The sequence below is a fragment of the Passer domesticus genome, chromosome 28, assembly GCF_036417665.1.
Source record: "Passer domesticus isolate bPasDom1 chromosome 28, bPasDom1.hap1, whole genome shotgun sequence".
Taxonomy (NCBI): domain Eukaryota; kingdom Metazoa; phylum Chordata; class Aves; order Passeriformes; family Passeridae; genus Passer; species Passer domesticus.
This window is the reverse complement of record NC_087501.1, coordinates 3298651-3317378: the sequence shown is the minus strand read 5'-3', so window position 1 is coordinate 3317378 and position 18728 is coordinate 3298651. Positions and strand designations below refer to the sequence as shown.

At 47.1% G+C, this 18728-nt stretch overlaps 1 protein-coding gene across 1 annotated transcript in view; it reads left to right on the top strand.

Annotated features, from left to right (window-relative positions):
* Positions 1–18728, top strand: part of UNC5D (unc-5 netrin receptor D) — a 92413-nt gene that overhangs the window by 854 nt on the left and 72831 nt on the right. The gene's annotated exons all lie outside the window — the stretch shown is intronic.

Genomic DNA, 18728 nt, shown 5'->3' with positions numbered 1-18728 from the left:
CCGGGGTGGTCCCGGGATGATCCCGGGGTGGTCCCGGGGTGGTCCCGGGATGATCCCGGGGTGGTCCCGGAGTGGTCCCGGGGTGGTCCCGGGATGATCCCGGGGTGGTCCCGGGATGATCCCGGGGTGGTCCCGGGGTGGTCGCAGCCGTTCGGGTCCTCGGGGCGCAGCGCATCCCCGCAGGCTGCGGAGCGCTCCGCGCTGTGCGCTGCCGCAGCCGCGGGCATCCCGCGGAGCCGGGGCTGGCTCTGGCTCTGCCCCTGCCCGGACACCGCTCGGGCTGTCCCGGGACGGGCTCCGGGAGGCTCCGGGACCCCGCGGGCAGCGCGGTCTCATCCCCCGGGTGCCTCCGGCCGATGCTGGATCCGTTTTCCGTGCGCGGGTGGATCTGTTTGCCGTGTGCCAGGCAGGCATTGGAGATGCTCCGAGCCGGGTTTTTTGGTGATTTTATTTCACTTTTCGCTGGTAAATGGCCGGAGGGCAGTCACCTCTTCAGGGCAGCCAGCCGGAGGATGTCAGCAGGGGGATAGACCTCCCCCTCACCGCCGGGTCCCGCACCTTGCCTGGGCTTCTGGCAGTGCGGGGAGGTGCGGCCGGGGCTCGGTCCTCCCTGTCGGAGGAAGGCTCCTGCTGCGGTGCTCGGCTCTGTGATGTTGGGCACACGCGCTCCCTCCTTTCTCACAGCGCAGCGATCAGACTTTGCGGCTCCTCGCAGGTTCCTCAGCAGCGGAGCTCTCCCTTTGCGCGCCCGGCGTGTCTGCGCTTCCATTTTCCTTCGGATGGGATTTCTGGGCTCTGCTCTCTGCAGGGGAGAGCATCCTCAGGTAGCCACGGGCTTGTGCCAGCTGGCCACAGGTGCTGAGCCTCCCTGCCCGGAGCTCTCCCTGAATTACGGCTCCAGCAGAGGAGGATTTTGTGTAAAAGACAAAATGTGGTGTTTTGGGGGAGGAAAAAACCCCCAACCAACCCCCAGAACCCCGCCAGCTTAGAGGGCAGGGAAATAAATGACGAGAGTAGAACGGAAAAGAGAAATTCCCGGTTTTTATTACACTTTGATCGAGAAGCACCGGTGCCTGCAGAGGGAACCGTGCGCCCAAATCGGTGATGGGGATGCTCGGTGCCTTCTGCGCCTCCCACCTGGGAACCCCTGGCAGCTCTTCCTCTGGGGGAAGTGTGGTCAGGAGCTGGAATTTCAGAGCACAGGGCTGGAGGATGCTTCTGGTGCTGCCAAGCAACAAATCCCAGCTCTTTAATTAAAACTCGCCAGGTTGGAGGTTTGGAGTTCTGGGCTGGGGCAGAGTTTTGGGCATGGCTGTGAGGCAGAGCAGCGATTTTGGGGCACTTTGGTGGCGGTGCTCCCTGGCAGCTCTGGCTGGAGCAGTTAAAGCTCAGCTCCACGCCCGGAGCTGGGAGGTTTTGCTTTATGAAGTTGTCTCAAAGCTGCCTCAGAGACAGATTGTGCTCAGATTTCTGTTCTGAGCGGGGATTAAAGACAAATGGAGCAGTTGTAGAAACCCCTGGCATGGCGTTTGAAATCTGTTGGAATGAATATACATGGATAGCTCTGGGCTTGTGTTTTTACAGGAAAAAATCGCCCTGACAGGCTTGTAACTGCAAGAGAGAGTCACTAATATTTATTATCTCACTGGTGCCTCCGAACTCATTTTGAGCTGCACGTCTCTGACTGGAATTCTGTGAATTCTGTAAATTCCCTGCTGCATTTCAGTCCCCACACCCCGAGCTCAGATCACGGAGATCCGAGTGGGTTTGGTGCTAAACCAGCATTGTTTGAGGATTTTCCTGTTTGGTTTGGTGCTAAACCAGCGTTGTTTGAGGATTTTCCTGTTTGGTTTGGTGCTAAACCAGCGTTGTTTGGGGATTTTCCTGTTTGGTTTGGTGCTAAACCAGCGTTGTTTGGGGATTTAACTGCCGATAAAACGAAGCCACCTGAAGGAATGGGGTGGGAGCTGTTGGAGCAGAGATCTCCGAGCATTCCTGTGGCTTTGGGGAGTTTTTAATTGCTTTTTTTTTTTTTTGGCCATGAGAAGCTCTGATCTCTGCTATTCAGAGAGCTGCGTGCTTACAGAAAAGAAAGAAAAAATTCTCCAGAGCAACAAGGCTGGGTTTGGGTAAAACCAGCAACTTGTGCTGGTGTGGGGATGAGCCTGGGGGGCCCAGATTGGCCCTTTTGTCCTGTTTTTAATGACAGGAATTGGATGAGCTCCCAGTTGTTCATCCCAAAGGGGCTGGGACTGGGGCAGGGCCGGAGCCACCGGGGGCTGCTGCTCCTTGGCTGTGCCCATCTCTGCTCCAGGGGCAGGTTTGGGGCGGTTTGGGGACATTCAGCAGCTCTGGGTGGGACATTTGTGCTGTGCCAGTCCCGGCTGAGGGCACAGGTCCTGTATCAATAATAACGCAGGCTAGTCTCAATAATAACACAGGATAATTAAAAATAACACAGGATATTTGATAATAACACAATATGATCAATAATGACATGGGATAATCAATAATAACACGGGATAATCGATAATAACACAGGCTAATCTCAATAATAACACAGGATAATTATTAATAACACAGGATAATTGATAATAACATAAGATGATCAATAATGACATGGGATATTCAATAATAACACAGGTTACTATCAATAATAACACAGGATAATCAATGATAACACAGGGTAATCGATAATAACAGGCTAATCTCAATAATAACACGGGATAATCGATAATAACACAGGCTAGTATCAATGAAAACACAGGCTAATCAATAAAAACAGAGGCTAATCTCAATGATAACCCAGGATAATCAATAATAACCCAGGATAATCTCAATGATAACACAGGCTAGTATCAATAATAACACAAGCTAATCTCAAAAATAACACGGGATAATTAATAATAACACGGGATAATTGATAATAACATGGGATAATCAATAATAACACAGGATAATCAATAAAAACACAGGGTAATCCAGTCCCTGATTGATTGATCTGCTCTCCAGGAGTTACCAGCAGCCCAGCTGGGGTGTTGATAACCCAGCCCTGGGCTTGGCACGGGATAAACCCAAACCCAGGCAGGACCTGGGTGCTCTTGGAGCCTCTCCTGGCTCTGCTCCAGTGGCTCCCTGCAGGAAATTCTGGATCTTGGGCTCGTTAGGACGAAGAGCTCATTAAATAACAGCCACACGCTCTGCTCCCAGCTGTCCTCCCACCCCCCGCAGTGCCTCCTGTGGGCCTCCCTGTCAATATTTACATTTATTATTCCTGAATTTCATTTTTTGGTATCATTTAAACCTCCCAGGGAATGAGCTCCCTCCCCTGGGGGTTCAGGGGCTGCCCATCCCCATCTCCCAGGATCACCCTGCAGGTCCTGGAGCTGCATTTTGGGGGCTCTCAGGCTTTTGGAGCAAGGATTATTTCCTCCAAACCCCCGCAGTGCCTCCTGTGGGCTTCCCTGTCAATATTTATATTAATATTCCTGAATTTCATTTTTTGGTATCATTTAAACCTCCCAGGGAATGAGCTCCCTCCCCTGGGGGTTCAGGGGCTGCCCATCCCCATCTCCCAGGATCACCCAGCAGGTGCTGGAGCTTTGCTGGCATTTTGGGGCTCTCAGGCTTTTGGAACAAGGATTATTTCCTCCAAACCACGGGAATCTGGGGGCTCTGGAGAGCAGGATGGCAGAGCTGGGTGTGCAGGAGTGCCAGGTTTGGAGTTCTGTGTTTCCTCTGTGCTTGTGGCTGTGTCTGCGATGTGCTGTGACAGAATTTGGGAGAGGATTCAGAGACAAAAGTGGCAAGGCCTGGCTTTGGACAGGAATATCTGGTCTGGCTTAGAGCACTGACCCTTGTCAGGGTGTGTTCCAAGCACAAATAATGTGATTTATGCTGAGATGGAGAATGACAGAGCAGAGGAGGCCCCGGGGCCCCTGGCTGTGGCTTTTCTGTATTTTTAGCCCTGCTTCTGGTTGAAGGTGGAGTGCAGGGAAGGAGCAGGATGTTGACACCAGAGGCTGCTGTTTCAGAGGCTTTGGGATGCTGCTGGAGCAGATGGTCACATTCATCTGCCTCAAACCCAGAAATGCTTCATTTTCTATTTATATTTTTAATGCTCTGCCTGTGCCACGCAGGGCCTGGGGAGGGTTTGTGTCCCATCAGCTCCCAGCAATAAATCACTTTTTGGGGCTGCCAGAGAGGAGCCTGAGCACCCAGAATTTACCTGCACAAAGGTGATGAAACTTTCCATCACCTTTCTCTCCCTGCCTTTCGTGGCCTTTTCAACCACTCAAAAATGTTCTTAATTAAGAGATTTTTATTAAATCCAGTGACCTGCCCAATATTGTTCAGTGCCAAATACTTCTAGGAATTTCCATGCAGGGAATTACCCTTAATTACACTTTGACATCATCATCATCCCTGATTAATTTTTATTTTTTTTCCTGCTGCTGTGGGTAATTTTGCACGACCACTCACGAGGTCTGTCACTTTTATAAGTTCTGCTCCATTTGCGTATTGGAGTTAATTGTCCAATTCCAGCTTTAGGTTATGAAGTCCCATCCTGCTTGTTTTTCTCTCTCCAATTCAGTTGTTTATATTTTTTGGGCCTGGAGCTTGCCCTTGTTCTTAAACTGAAGAAGGAATTATTTTGTCTCCCCACCGTGTGAAGAGAACATGCAAACACTTAACACCAAGCTCAGAATCACGGCCTAATTACAGAATGTGAAAAATAAGAAAGCTGGGGCTCAAGGCATCGTTTCTGCAGGGAAATGTTCTCTGGGCTGGGGAACCTCCTCGTGCTTCCTGAGAGCTGCAAAGCCTCTGCTGCAGACGTCTGGGGAGCAGGATTTGGGAGGATTATTGTTGTGAGATTTCTTTAAGAACTGATTATTCTGCAAAGACTTCTTCTCCTCTGGAAAATTACACGGTAACTGCTTGGAATTATTGTGGTTTTTTGGTGTTTTTTTTTTTAGCAAACAGGCCCAATGTGCCTTTTGTTCTATTTGACTTATCTCAGCCCCAGAGAGCCCAGCATAAATCACATTTTTCCAGGATGAATTCCACACCTGGAGGTGAGCAGAGCTGCTGCCTTTCACCTGGGGCTGCTGCCACCAGAGTTTTCTGTGTGCCAGCCTGGCCCTGGCACATCAAACCCTGGAGCAGCTCTGAGCACCCCAACTCCTGCTTTTCAGGGTCACAGATACCCTCAGTGCCTGCTCTTAAAGGGAACTCCAGAAAATCTTCTCTGGTTTTTAAAAATCACTTTTTGGAGCCTGGAGCCCTCCAGTCTGCCTTGCTGGTGTTTAATGGCATTAAATAGCTGGGTAAATGAAATACCAGCACAGCTGGGAGTGCCCCAGGAGCTCATCCTGCCTGGAAAACTGCTGGATTTAGGGCTGAGCTCCTCTGGGATCAGCCCTGGGCCAGAGCTGGAATAAAAGGGGGCAAAATTGCTCGGGGAAGGCTCAATTCCCCATCCAGAAGCACCAGCTCAATCCCCAATTTTCCTGGGCTCACTCAGCCTCTGCTCCCCTCACTCTGATTTCTGGGAAAGGATTTTGGTGTTTGAGAGGTGAGGGAGAAAAAGAGAAGCTTCTAAAATGTGATTATTGGAATGATTTCCCCTCCTGGGTAGCAGCTCCAGGTGTGGCTTGGGGTGCTGGGAATAAAACAGCCCCTGATCCTTTTTGGGGGGATTCAGAGGGGGCAGGAGGTGAAACGTGCTGGGCTCTACAACCCCAGACTGCTGGGAGTTCATTTCAGCTTTTTATTAAACAGCCCCCAATCAGCAAACCTCTGTAAGCTATTTTATTAAATAGCTTTTTATTAAATAGCCCCCAAATCAGCAAACCTCTGTAAGTGGCTGGCACTTGGTCTAAAACAAAATAAAATCAATTTTATGGCCAATGTCCCCACGGCTGAGGTAGGGGAGGAAGGCAGAGGATGAGCTGAAGGATTTTCCTCCTTTTTTCCTTCTCCACCTCCAGGAAAGGTGTGGGATGTTTGTGTTTGTCCTGCCCCCAAAAGCAGGGGATATTTCTGGGTTTCGTTGGTTGCTCTGAGAGGGATCTGCTTCAAAAATCCCCAAAATCCAGGCAAATCCTGGCAGGGAAATTGGCCCAGGCCTGGCTCTGCTGCTGCCGGAGATTTCCTGCGATGCTCCCAGGGGTGACAGCGACTTCTGCAGCCCCACAGGAACAAAACTCTGCCCTCCTGCAGGCAATTTTCACTCATTTCCCAACAGTTTAATCCGTGTCCAGGAAGGCAAAATGGATCAGAGCCTAAATGAGAAGGAAATAATCAAACATTGGCCCCTCCCTGCAGACTGAGGGGCTGGGATGGTGCAGAGCCTCTCCAAGGGACCAGCTTGAGCTGAATGTCTTAAATTGCATTAAAATGAAAATGAAAGTGCAGAAATGGCCTCTCCTCGAGGGCAGCTGCAGCACGGGGCTCCTCAGGCCTATTTACCAATTTTTTAAACCCTGCTGAAGTTGGGGCTGAGGGTGGCAGAGGCATTTCTGTGATTTGGTGAGGACCAATTAGTCCTGGAGAGCTGCTGATGCCAGGGGCTCAGCTGGGAACAAAAGGGACTTTTTGGGAGCATTTGAGGAGAATTTTATCTAAAACTGGTGGATTAACACAACAAATGGAGCCATGGATTCTTCCCACTTGGTTTGCAGTGAAGGTGCTGAAATGCAGGGATTTCTGTTTCTCTTTTCTTTTCCTCCCTTCCCATGGGTTTGTTTTCCTCTTTTCCTCCTTTCCCAAGGATTTCTATTTCTCCTTTTCTCCCTTTCCATGGATTTGTATTCCTCTTTTCCTCCCTTCCCAGGGGTTTCTATTCCTCTTTTTCATCCCTTCCCAGATATTTCCATTCCTCTTTTCCTCTCTTCCCAGAGGTTTCTATTCCTCTTTTCCTCCCTTCCCAGGGATCTCTGTTCCTCTTTTCCTCCCTTCCCAAGGATTTCTATTCCTCCTTTTATCCCCTTCCATGGATTTGTGTTCCTCTTTTCCTCCTTTTCCATGGATTTGTATTCCTCTTTTCCTCCTTTCCCAGGGATTTCTATTCCTCTTTTCCTCCTTCCCAGAGATTTTCATTCCTCTTTTCCTCCCTTCTCAGGAGTTTGTGTTCTTCTTTTCCTCCCTTCCCAAGGATTTCTATTCCTCTTTTCCTCCTTTCCCAGGGATTTCTATTCCTCTTTTCCTCCCTTCCCAGAGATTTGCATCCCTGTTTCCCTCCCTTCCCAGCCCAGGTCACACCTTGGGAGTGGAAGTTTGGTTATCCCCGGGAGGCTTTGCCAGATGAAAAGCAGATTTTTATTTCCAGAACGCTGCACAGACAGCGATCCTCTGTGCTTAATTAGGCTTCAGATAATTGGCACAACAGCGCTGCTTCACCTGGAGGTGCTGGGGCTCGGGGTTTGCCTTGCTCACACCCCCTCGGAATAATAAATAAATAAATAAACCCAGCCTGCTGCAGGCTCCTTCCATCAGCAGCAGGGTGGATTTGTGGGCTCTCAGTGCACACAATTAACGCTCTCAAGGCTGGCAGGGACTGCCCAGGGACTTAAACCCCATCACCTTCTCTTTAATTAGCCCCAGAAGTTTCGTTTTATGCTTTTTTGTGGATTAAAAAAAGACCAAACCCAGAACTTTGGGGTGAGCAGAGCCTTTCCTTGGCCACCCAGGCAGGTGAGAGCACCTGAGTGCTCGGAATTCCTGCCAGGGACAGGGGATGTGGGGGAAAAGCATCAGGAATCTTTCTTTGGATTATTCCAGGCCCTGCTCCTGGTGGATCTGCCCGTTCCCAGAGCTCTCCTGAAAGCCCTAAAATCAGATTTCCTGTGCTGGCTGCAGGGTTTCCCTGTGTGTGTGCAGGACCCAGCCCTGGAATGGCAGTGAGGGGTTTGGGGGAGCTGGAGTCTCCTCCTTTGGGGGTTTGTGACCCCAAAACATTGCTGCCCAAATTCCCTCTCCTTCCAGAGAAGAATTCCTGGCCACAGCCCCAGGAATGAGGGAAACTTTGGGGAAAAGGGCCCTGGGGTGTGACATCCCCCTTTGTGACAGCCTGAGAGCCTCAGGGGCTCCCCAGAACCCTCCTGGGCTGGCAGCAAATGCCAACAAACAGGAAAAAAAACCAAAACAGGGAAAAACCCAAACAAGGGACTCTGGAACAGGAAAAACTGACAGGAAAAACCCAAACTCAGGGACTCTGGAACAGGAAAACCCCAAAACCAGGGGCTCTGGAACAGGAAAAACCCAAAACCCAAAACCAGTGGCTCTGGAAAAGGAAAAAACCTACAATGAGGGACTCTGGAACAGAGAATCTTGTCAGGAAAAAAAACCAACAAATGGGGACTCCAGACCAGGAAAAAAACCCCAAAGCAGGGACTCTGGAGCAGGAAAAAAAACCCAAAGCAGGGACTTTGGAACAGGAAAAAAACCCAAACCAGGGACTCTGGAATAGGGAATCCTGTCAGGAAAAAAACCAACAAATGGGGACTCCAGACCAGGAAATAAACCAACAAATTGGGACTCTGGAACAGGAAATCCTGGCAGGAAAAAAACCCAAAGCAGGGACTCTGGAACAGGAAAAAAACCCAAACCAGGACTATGGAACATGGAAAAACAACCCAAAGCAGGGACTATGGAACAGGAAAAAAACCCAAAGCAGGGACTTTGGAACAGGAAGAAACCCACACCAGAGACTCTGGAAGAGGAAAACCCAGCAGGAAAATAACCCCAACAAACTGGGACTCTGGATCAGGAAATCCTGGCAGGAAAAAAACCAACAAATGGGGACTCCAGACCAGGAAATAAACCAACAAACTGGGACTCTGGAACAGGAAATCCTGGCAGGAAAAAACCCCAAAGCAGGAACTCTGGAGCAGGAAAAGTCCCAGCAAAGGGAGCCTGGGCTGGGTTGGGGCTCTGTGCTGAGGACACAAGGAGGGTCTGAGCAGCCCAGGGAGGTTTTTGGTGTTTTCTCATTTTTAAAACAAAATCTCTGAGAACATCCGTGGTGAGTTCCCCCTGAGCGGGCAGGGACAGGCTCAGGGCTGGATCTCCGAGGCACAAACGGGATTTTCCCCCGGGAAGGGCTCCAGGGAGGGCAGAGAATTCCAGAGTTTGCTCACAGTTGTCCTGCTGGGTTTTTTCCCCCCTTTAAAGAGTGATTTAATTGCATGTGAGCTGAGGTTTTTTCCGCTGGATTAGCGCTGTCAGCGCGGTTCATCAGCCACCACCTCTGCCCTGCAGCCTCCCGGGCTGGCACGAACCTAGCGGGACATCCCTGTCCCTGCGCCCTGCTGTGCCTGCCTGTGGGAATGTCACCCACTGCCACCGCGGGGGGAATGTCACCCACTGCCACCGCGGGGGGAATGTCACCCACTGCCACCGCGGGGGAAATGTCACCCACTGCCCCCGCGGGGGGAATGTCACCCACTGCCACCGCGGGGGGAATGTCACCCACTGCCACCGCGGGGGGAATGTCACCCACTGCCACCGCGGGCCGGCAGCGTCCCGGGCTGGGCTCCTGCAGTGTGCAGCAGTGCTCAGACCCCTCCGAGGTGGATCCCGAGCTCAGGATCCTCCAAAAGCGGTTCAGAATGGGCCTCTCCTCGCAAATAATTAGGAATAAAAATCCTCGGAGTGCTTGGAATAAAATAAAATAAAATAAAATAAAATAAAATAAAATAAAATAAAATAAAATAAAATAAAATAAAATAAAATAAAATAAAATAAAATAAAATAAAATAAAATAAAAATTAAAATAAAATTAAATATAATAAAAACCAGCTCTGAACGGGCCCTCTCCTCACAAATAATTAGGAAGAAAAATCCTCTGAGTGCTCGGGAGGGAATAAAATAAAATAATAAAATAAAAATACAATACAATACAATAAAATAAAATAAAATAAAATAAAATAAAATAAAATAAAATAAAATAAAATAAAATAAAATAAAATCCAGTTCAGAATGGGCCCTTTCCTCACAAACAATTCAAAATAAAAATCCTCTGAGTGCTTGGGAGGAAATAATAAAAATAAAATAAAATAAAAATAAATAAAAATAAATAAAAATTAATAAAATAATAAATATACAATACCAACTTATTAATTAATAATAATGATAATAAGGATGATACTTATGAAAATTATATTACTAATAACAAGAATAATAATAATGAAATAATGTTGTGGTATTTGTGGGGTCCCCAGGATGAAGGAGGAATGATTGAATCTGACTTCATGTTTTTAAAAGGATATTATATTATATTATATTAATTATAGTTAGTTATAGTTATTCTATTATATTTATTATAGTTATTTTATTATATTTATTATAGTTATTCCATTTTATTTTATTTTATTTATTATATTTTATTGTATTATGTTATATTTTACTAAACTACATTAAAGACTAGAGAAAGGATACAGACAGAAAGTTAGAAAGAATATTGATGAAAAACTCATGAATTTAAAAAAAAAATTGATTGGTGTTTTTCACACAGAAGGAGCATTGAAGCTTTTGGGCTTTGAAACCAGGTTTGGGTCTGGTTTTAAAAACTTCGAACCGGCAAGAGGCTTGCCTGGATGGATGTGAGCCAGGCAAATCTGCAGCTGGGCCAAACCTGCCTTTGCAGCGAGCTGGGAGTGCCAAAGGTTGTGTTTGAAGGAGTGCTCAGTTAAAATGTTTTATGGGCCACGCTGAGTTTCTGCAAGCTCGTTGTTTTTTGCTCTTTATTTAACCTGGAAGGTGTCCTGAGGAACCTGGGGAGCTCTGGCAGTAAAAGCTGCAGGAAATGGCAATTTGGGGATTTATGGCCGTGTTTTCCTAGGGTGTTTGTCAGGGGCAGGCAGGGTGTTGGAGCTGCCACCAGGAGCTGTGCCAGGGCTGGTTTTGGGTCAGAAAAAGACAAAAAAAGCCTCTGCACACACCAGTCCCCAGCCCTGGGCCAGGTGATTTTCAGGTTAAAGCTGCTGGGCCAGAGCAGAGCAATTATTGATGGTCAGAGGGAGCAAAACCTTCCAGAGCTCAGCCCTGGAAATGCCAATTCCTGCAGCTGCTCCGGCCCTGAACCCTTGGGTTTGTTGTGATTTTTTCTCTCTCTCTCCCCATTCAAAGCAGTGATGCCGTGGGAGGAACGAGGGCATGAACACAGCTCTGAATGCAGAACAAATTATTGTCCTCAAAGAAGATAAAAGGGAAAATCGAGTGCTTGTCCAGGCCCCTTTTATCTGGCCCAGGAGCCAATTACTTAATTCAAGATGAGATTGGGTCTGGGCAGTGTCAGAACAGTGAAAAGCTGCCCTGGTAACATCTGGTCTGAAAACTCACCTCTGGATCTGGATCCATTCTCTTCTCATTACTCTGAGATGATACTTGGCACGTACAAATTAAAAACCAATTAAAACACTTGTTGACCTCCTAAATTGTTATTTATTCATAACAACTTAAACTGCCGCTGCTTGTAATTTAACTAATAATTCCATTTTAAATAATTGAAATAATTATTGTACTTAATTTAAAGTTGAGTAATGGCTGTGGGAATAAATTGCATGAAACAGTGGTGATCAATAACACGTCAAAAGGCAATCAATATTTAGGTCTCAGAGCTCTGTTAATGGATGGCGATATTAAAAAAAAATAACAACCTGCTTGAAGCACTGAAATTTCCTCCTGCTCTGAACCCCAGGATCAGAGCTCTGGCAGGGAGGCTTTGCCAGAAGCCTGGAAACAAAGTCCTTGATTTTACACCTTTGAGGCACAAAAGCGTCTTTAATATTAAAGGATCAAACAAGGGAGAAATTCCAGAGTCGGTGGGAAAGAATTTGCTGATAAAAACGTCCCTCGTGGGGGGTTTGTGTCTCACCCAGCATGGGTTTCACTGGAGCTTCCCCTGGAGCACCCCAGGGTGGGCCCTGAGGAGCAGCAGGGCTGGGAGGGCCAGGGGGGACCCCAAACTGCATTTCCCTGTTCCCAAACTGCATTTCCCTGTTCTCAAACCCCAAACTGCATTTCCCTGTTCTCAAACCCCAAACTGCATTTTCCCTGTTCCTGAACTGCATTTCCCTTTTCCTAAATCTCAATGTTCCCAAACCCCAAGCTGCATTTCCCTGTTCTCAAACTTCAATGTTCCCAAACCCCAAACTGCATTTCCCTGTTCCCAAGCTGCATTTGCCTGTTCCTAAATCTTGATGTTCCCAAACTCCAAGCTGCATTTCCCTGTTCCCAAACTCCAAGCTGCATTTCCCTGTTCTCAAACCCCAAACTGCATTTCCCTGTTCCTAAATCTCGATGTTCCCAAACTCCAAGCTGCATTTCCCTGTTCCCAAACCCCAAAGTGCATTTCCCTGTTCCCAAACCCCAAACTGCATTTTCCCCGTTCCCAAACCCCAAGCTGCATTTTCCCTGTTCCACCTGGGGCCGGGAGGGCTGGAGGTGAGGGGTGGCAGCAGCAGTGGCACTCTGGGGTGGCAGGGGGACAGTCACCATCCCATTTGTCCCACAGCTCCTGCTGTGGAGGGTCTGGGGGAGCTCTGGGTCTCAGCCCTGCCCCAGGAGGGGTCCCTGGAATCTGAGGCTTCCTGGGAGCCCTGGCATGGCTGAAGGTTGGCTTTTGTTGGAATTGTCAGGAAAATGAATCCACAAACACCAGAGGTTTATGTCCAAAAGGAGAGAGAGGAGTCCTTTTACTTTATTCCAATAAAGGGAGAGACCATGGGGAATTCCCCTGGGCTCTCTCACATTTTTGGAGGATGCAGCCTCCCTTTTATCCCAATTTCCTGGCTGCATTTCCCTTCTCTCTTTCCCCATTTCTGAGGCACTTGAGAGGTTCAGACTTCCCAGAACACCTGATACTGAACATTCCCCTCTAATGTACAACCCTCCCTTTTAATTTTTAATTCTTGTGGAATTTAGTGGTTTCCCCCCATTGTTTCTTTCATCTTTCAATGTCCAATTTCATTTATCAGCTACCCTAAAGTTTATTTGTAAAAGCAAACATCTTTTTCCATTCATCAATCAGTGGAATCCTCCCCATTGTTTCTTTTCTCTCCCAGTGCTGTTTATTCACCACCAGACCCACAGTTTGTTGGGAAAGACAAATCCTCTGTTCCTCTCAGAATGCCGATTTCCTGGCAGCTGTGGAGATCCAGTGTCTGTAAAATGGTTTGGGAAGGGTCAGGACCCCAAAGTGCTTCCAGGAATCTCCATCCAGTTGATTCCTTTCCCTCCAGGTGCAGACCCAGCTGTTCCTGGTGCTGCTGTGAGGTTGGGGTGCAATTGTGGCAAGGTGGGACCAATCCAGGCAGGAATTCTGCCCTAAGCCAGGCAGGGCTCCGAATTTCCCTCCAGTGGAGCCAAGCGAGGATGGAATTGGAGGCTGGGGCTGCCCCAAACTGCTGAGACCCCTGGATGGCTTTGGGATGGCTCCAGTGGGATCAGGAGCTTCATTTTCCTGCTCACCTGCTCGGGGTTTGCTCCTGGCAAAGCCTGGGGGGAGCTGCTGGGTTTGTGTTTCCTCACCGAGGCAATTTTGCAAGGTTTTTAAATATTTTTTTAAAATTTTTATTTTATTTTTATTTTTCTGGAGCCTTTCTGGCTAATACCTTGCACTTTTCTCTGGCTGTTGTCTCTGCCTGCCCTGGTGTCTGCCCTCTGCTGTGGCTGCAGAGCTTTTCCCTCCCCTCTGTCCCCACTGAAAGGGAATTCTCAGGTCAGCAGCCCAGGAGAAACGGCCTGGAAAACAACTTAAAGAGCAGATCAGCTGAGGTTATTTGATGCATTTGGACTCCTGAATGCATCCTGGAGGAATTTATCTTACCTGTGTCAGGAGTTTCCCAGCAAGCAGCAATTTCCAGTTCGTTTAAACCCTTGGCTTTGTGTCCTGGAGTGGGCACTTGGTGCTGCTGAGGAGATCGGGGTCTGCTCGAGGTGCCTCTTCACTTTGAGTGTCTGCTCCTGCCTTTGTCCCTCTGCCCAGGCCAGAGGCAGAGAGCAAACTGAGAGGGAGAATTCCATGTACACTGGGATTTGGGCACTCTGCTTCAGTGACTGGAGAGCCTGGTAACCCACGTGCTCCAAATAAAGCTTCCTTTTCCTTTTCCTTTTCCTTTTCCTTTTCCTTTTCCTTTTCCTTTTCCTTTAACTTTCCTTTTCTTTTTCCTTTTCCTTTAACTTTTCCTTTTCCTTCTCCTTTTCCTTTTCATTTTCCTTTAACTTTTCATTTAACTTTTCATTTAACTTTGCATTTAACTTTCCTTTTCCTTTTCCCCTTTTCCCCTTTTCCCCTCTTCCCCTTTTCCCCTCTTCCCCTTTCCTTTCCTTTCCTTTCCTTTCCTTTCCTTTCCTTTCCTTTCCTTTCCTTTCCTTTCCTTTCCTTTCCTTTCCTTTCCTTTCCTTTCCTTTCCTTTCCTTTCCTTTCCTTTCCTTTCCTTTCCTTTCCTTTTTCCTTTTTCCTTTTTCCTTTTTCCTTTTTCCTTTTTTTCCCTTTTCCTCTCTTGCAGTAGAGCTGACCTCTCTCTGTCTCTCTCTCCTGGGTCTCCAGGACTGCTCAGGATTTTTCCTGCTGCCCTGAGCAGCAGCCCTGGAATATCAATGATTTCCAGGAGGAGTTGGGAGCTCTTTCCCCGACACCTCGGGGACAGCACCAGGTTCTTTGTAAACTCTTTAATGGCAACAATTTCCTAAATCAAAGCAATCTGCGCTTCCCCATTTACAATTTCATTTCCAAGCACTAAAGGCTCATAAAAGGGTTTACAGCACGGAGCCTTGGCTGCTGTGAAGTTCTCCAGCAGTGGTGCAGTGGCATTATCTTCAGTGGAGTATTTTATCTTGAAAATTACAAGGATTTGTTCTGCTCTCTTTTATGCAGAAATAGAATGCTAACAGATGCAAAGTTTATTTTTAAACTTGGCTAGGGGCTGGAAAAGCACATTTAGTGGAGGTGTCATTTGGTGCTCCGAATACATTTCAGGCTTTAATAGTAAAATGTTTCAAAAAATTACAGAGCTGATAATTTCTGTGGTGGAGGTGACACCGAGGGTGGACACCCAGAGCTCCCCCTCACGTTTCCTTCCATCCTTTCCTGCTGGAGAAGCAGTTTATTATTAATTATTATTATTATTAATGACCAGGAGAGGTGTGGATGCATCCATCCCTTCCTGGCTGTGGGGATGTGCAGCTCTGGCTGCTCCCAGAGGGGATTTTGGGCAGGACAGCAGCACTTTGGGGGATTATTTCCCTTTCCAATGTGCCCTAACATTGGATATTGCCATTTTCCTGCAGGAACTTCCACCAAAAATCCTTTCCCTGTTTTGAGCTGGAATCTCCCTTTTAGGAGAGGAGAACTCGCTGCTTTCCTGGGGAGAGGCTGCAGGGCTGGCTCAGCCCTGCACAGGGCACAGGGAGTGCCCCCAGACCCCCCTGGCACCCCCAGAACCCCGGGGAGGAAGATGGAAATTGGGGAGCTGCAGGGAGGGCTCTGCTCGTCCCTGCCAGGCTCCGTGTGACCCAGGTGTCACATCAGGAAGGGAGCATTTGTGTCCCCCACAGGACGGCTAATTTTCATTTTATTTTTATTTTATTTTATTTTTATTTTATTTTATTTTATTTTATTTTATTTTATTTTATTTTATTTTATTTTATTTTAATTTTTATTCTAATTCTTATTTTATTTTGGTTTTCAATTGTGTGTTTGGCCTCTGGGAAGGTTCTGATGATTGGGGTAAATCCTCATTCCAGGTTTTGGGGTAAACCCTCATCCTAGATTTTGGGGTAAATCCTCATCCCAAGGTTCGGGGTAAATCCTCATCCTGGATTTTGAGGTAAATCTTCATCCCAAGGTTTGGGGTAAATCCTTATCCCAGATTTTGGGTTTGAGGTTTTTGTTTGGTTTGGATTGGTTTGGGATTGTTTTTGTTTGTTTGGTTGGTTTTTTGGGGTTTTTTTGGGTTTGGTTGTTTTTGTTTTTTTTGTTTGTTTGGTTTTGTTGTTGTTGGGGTTTTTTTGGTTTTTTTTTTCTGTTTGTTTTTCTTTTGTTTGGGTTTGAGGGTGGCTGCACACAAATTGACTTTTTTTACTCCTGTAACACTGTTGGCTCGTTAAGGCTGGGAAATGTCACATTTGGAGGGTAAATAATGCCTGCAAACAGGACATTTTTGGTGCTATTAAGGCTGGGAAATGTCACATTTTGCGGGTGAATAATGGCTGGAAACAGGCCAGGAGTGCAGGGCTGGCCAGGCTGGGGAGGGGACAGCGAGGGACAATTTCCCAACTCCAGCAGATTTCAGCAGCTGGGCTGGGTTGGGATCACCCAGCCTGGCTGGGCTGTGACCAGATAAACCCTGGGGGAGATTAAGGAGGGAGGGAGGGAGGGAGGGAGATGTGCTTTGCTGTCCTTATCAACCCCTCATTTCCAGCCTTTAACACTCCAGCATTGAGGCTGATCCTCAAGGAGGAAAATGCTGGGATCAGCTTGGGCTAAGCCCATCTTTGTGTCTCCCGAGAGCTCCTGAGTGGGATTTTAAACGGAAAAGGAGCAAAACAGCGAGATTGTCAAACCCCCGGGGTTTCTTTTGAAAGTTTTTTTAGGTTTTATGTCTTAAACCCAGGCCTGGTGTGCGGTTCTGGGGGTCAGAGCTGAGGGGGATGCTGGAATTCCTTGAGTGCCCAAATCTTGCATTTCTCTGGGTTGGTGCAGGGTCTCCTCTCCTGCCAGGATGAGGTTTCCCACCTGTGCCTCTCCAGGGGGGTCAGGTGTGTGCTGTTCCCACCCACCCAGTGGCAATTTTTAATTTATTACATCTCAGTTAATTGGGAAAACACTCCGTGGTCCTGGTGAGCTGCTGGAGCTACACAAATCCAGGTTCATTGGGGGATGTCACAGAAACTTCAATGAACAGAAACTTCAGTTCCAAATGAACTTTATTTTCATGAATCTACAACTTTAATTGTTGTGGATTCATGAAATTATTTGTTATAAATGACAATGAGCCAGAAGAACAAGGGGTTCCTCACTCATCCAACAGGAATTTTTATTTATTACATCTCAGTTAATTGGGAAAACACTCTGTGGTCCTCATGAGCTGGTGGAGCTCCACGAATCCAGGTTCATTGGGGGATGTCACAGAAACTTCAGGAACTCCAAATGAACTTTAATCACTGTGGATTCATGGAAATTTTTTGTTATAAATAACAGTGAGCCAGCAAAGCAAGGGGAGCTGCAGGGAAGGAGTGCAGGAGCTGCAGATTTTCCTGATCACACCTTGGGATCGTGCCCAGGGCTCTGCCCTAGCCCTGCCAGGCAGTGCAGAGCGTGTGAGGTGGTGATTAAAGCTGGGTGTTAATTGTGGATCCCAAGCTGGAGACAGGCAGAGAGGAGCCTCAGCTGTCAGCTCCCAGCCCCTGGCATATGGTTCCATTAAGATAAAGGAACAAAAGGTAATTTACAGTAACAGATGGGCTTGAACTCTTTCTGGAGCTGCTGAATACTTTTTAATTTTTAATTTACGACGACTCTTCCGCGCAGCATCGGAGCAGCTCCTCTGTCGTGTTCTTTTAGAATCCACGAGCTGGGAAAATGTCTGTGAGGACTCACTGGGAGCTTTGTGTCTGCTGGGGGATGGAGCAGGGAGGGGCTGCCCAAGGCTTGTCACTGTCACATTTTCTGGAAAAATCCCTTCGCCAGGATTTCTCTCCTGGGAAGCTGAGAAGCCTCAGAGAAAAAGGGAAACAATTTTCTCATTTGCTTCTCCTGTGTTTTGCTCCTTTGGAATGTGGTTGGAGATTGTTTACCCACAGGTGATTGTTTCATTGGTTTCTTGTGAATTGTTTTTATTTATTGGCCAATCAGTGCCAAGCTGTGTCAGACTCTGGAGAATCACGAGTTTTCATTATTATCTTTTTAGCCTTCTGTAAATATCCTTTCTGTATTCTTTGTCATAGTTTAGTTTAGTATTCTTTAATATAATATCGATCATAAAATAATAAATCAGCCTTCTGAGAACATGGAGAGTGAGGGATAAATCCTCCCACTGCAGAGCTGGAGAAATGTTTAATTGAGCAGGTACCAAACTGCCCCTGCAGCATCCCCATCCCCTCAGCCAGCTGGGACCAGCTTTGGCTGCTTCCAAACACCACTAGAATCCAGGAATGGGTGTTTTTGGGGATAGGAACTGCAGCTGCCTTTGGAAGACAAAAAATCAAACCAAACCAAACCAAAAAAACCACAAAAAACCCCAAACCAAAATAAAAACAACAACAACCAAAAAAAAAAAACCTAAAAAAAGAAAACTTCACCCACCACAAAAAAAAAACCCAAACCAAAAAGAAGCCCAAAAAACAAAGCAAACAAACAAACAAAACCCATTCGAATAAACAAAAACCAACCAACCAACCAAAACAACAACAACAACAAAACAGGAATTGTGTGAATAGTTTGGGAAATAATGGAAAGTTTCCCAAGTGCTGTTGAGTTCATTGTCTGTTAGTTGGGCCCAGGAGAACCGCCACCACCTCCTGCAGTTGATTATGCAAATGTGGATAAATATGTGAATACCTATTCCAACTTTTTATCCTCTGCAATCTAATGTCTCCCCTGACACAATACTCTCAAATTATCTTCAGTGAGTAATGACTTGCATTTAGCATTTTACACCAAACTGTCATATAGATCATTTTCTGTAATACTTTACATAAATTAGGAATCCTCCCCCGTG